Genomic DNA, 2,316 nt, shown 5'->3' with positions numbered 1-2,316 from the left:
AGTGGAAATAATAATCATAATTAATTAAGTGAAGCGAGTTGCTTAAACAAGAAGCAGAACTCGCGAGACGTTCATTTCGTAACAAAAGCGAAGCATATTCAATTTTACGATATGGAGCGAGAGGCAGGTAACACCCCCCCCCCCCTCCTCCCTCCCAACCACCACTTCCCTACAAGGCCCTTCAAGAAATGCACGTGCGCCCTTCCTCCTCCTACCCCCCACTCCACCCCTACCCCATCTATTCCCCCCCCCCCTCCCCAGGCGATGACTCTGCACTGAGGCAGGTAATGTGGACGTCAATCATACCGCAGAGTGAGCCTGTACTTATAGATTATTTAACGATGATCAGCTGTTAATTACCCCTTGATTGGGAAGGCGACAGGACCTGCATTGACTCGTATGCACACAAGCGCACTTAAAACGATGCTTGAGTACATGTGAGTGAGAGTATATGGAAAAATACGAACAGAGATGAGGTTATAGTTAGAATTATAAATAGGAGCTTGATATATCATCTGATGTTATTGATGTAATTATTGTTTATGCTTTTGTTGTTATTATTATTATCTTATTAGATGTATATTATGCCAGTTTGTCTTTTACATTAGTATAAGTCTCAAGTACTTCCCCGAGAGAGATATATATATAATATGTTTTTCATATAATATTAGATATTTAATATCACTAGTATCATTAGTTTATTGTACGACTTTTAAACACAAAACAAACTTCAGCTTATCTTGAATCCTATTTATACACGATAGAAAAAAAAGGCATAAGCATTACAGCATACTGAAGATGTTCATTATACGCTCACCGAATTTACCTCTCTTATGCAAATTAATTTCGTTCTAATATCAGCGAGTCTGTTCTTATAACAACCATTCGCTTTAGATAATCTGGCGATTGATGCGTGTATGAACTTTTTTTTTTTATACAAGAAGAACAATTTCAGTCTCTTATATTCGCAAATTGTTATATCAGTTATGATATTATTCGCGGTTATGTTCTGATGATAAGTTAATGACAGAAAATAAAGCTTATCTTATCAATTTTATTTAACTTTTTTTTTTTTTTTTGGGGGGGGGTCTAACTATTTGATGTTGTTATGTGTTATATACGTTGGCTGATGAATATATTTAATATTTTTCGAACTTTCTACCATGTCTAACTTTAAAGATATGTGATATATGTTATATAACCTGGTACGTTATCTGAACTAAAGATTGTAATGGAAAAATAAGATGCCAACAGTGACCTTATGAAGAGAGTGTATATTAAAGTAAAGTTTAAGTATAAAATATTATTGGACACCGACTTATCATCATCCTGAGAAAATGATGAAAATTATGCCGAACAGCGAGAAATCAGAAAGAATATTAAGCGAATTTACTCGTATATGGTACTTCATATAGAAACTGAGCTGTGTACTCATATTTTTATTTATGATTTCATATTCATATTTTTGATTTGTATTTTGGAGATGAAACTGGTAGGTATATTATTGGAAACCATTTTTTTGTTTATTTATCTATTTTGTCTATCTATCTATTTCTCTCTCTCTCTCTCTCTCTCTCTCTCTCTCTCTCTCTCTCTCTCTCTCTCTCTCTCTCTCTCTCTCTCTCTGTCTGTCTCTCTATCTATCTATCTATCTCTATATTTCTGTATCAATGTCTATATATCTATCTATCTATTTCTCTCTCTCTCTCTCTCTCTCTCTCTCTCTCTCTCTCTCTCTCTCTCTCTGTCTGTCTCTCTATCTATCTATCTATCTCTATATTTCTGTATCAATGTCTATATATCTATCTATCTATTTCTGTATTTCTGTATCACTGTCTATATATCTATCTATCTATTTCTGTATTTCTGTATCACTGTATATATATATATATATATATATATATCTGTCTTTCTACCTATCTACCTACCTCCCTGCCTGCTACCTACTTACCTACCTATCTATATGTTTCTACCTATATGCCTTTACACTTATATGCATCTATCTACCTGTCTAACAGTCTATCTACCTATTCAGACACCCACCCACTAACAACAATAACAACAAAAATAACAATATTAATCATAACCACAAGAAAGATAGTGAACAATATTTTTTTAAACGGACAGACAGACTCAAAACACATACACAAAGATACATAATCTCCCAGCAAAAGCAGAGGAGCGGAAGATACATTGAGAAGCTCAGATACATGATTGATATGGAAAGATACTGTCGGTCCGACTAACTGACAGACACAAAATGATAGTGAATGACTGACTGATTTATAAGAAGAGATAGCCAATTAACTGTTAGCT

This window comes from Penaeus chinensis, chromosome 19, assembly GCF_019202785.1.
Source record: "Penaeus chinensis breed Huanghai No. 1 chromosome 19, ASM1920278v2, whole genome shotgun sequence".
Lineage (NCBI taxonomy): Eukaryota > Metazoa > Arthropoda > Malacostraca > Decapoda > Penaeidae > Penaeus > Penaeus chinensis.
The sequence above is the reverse complement of the archived record's forward strand: the minus strand, read 5'-3'. Positions refer to the sequence as shown.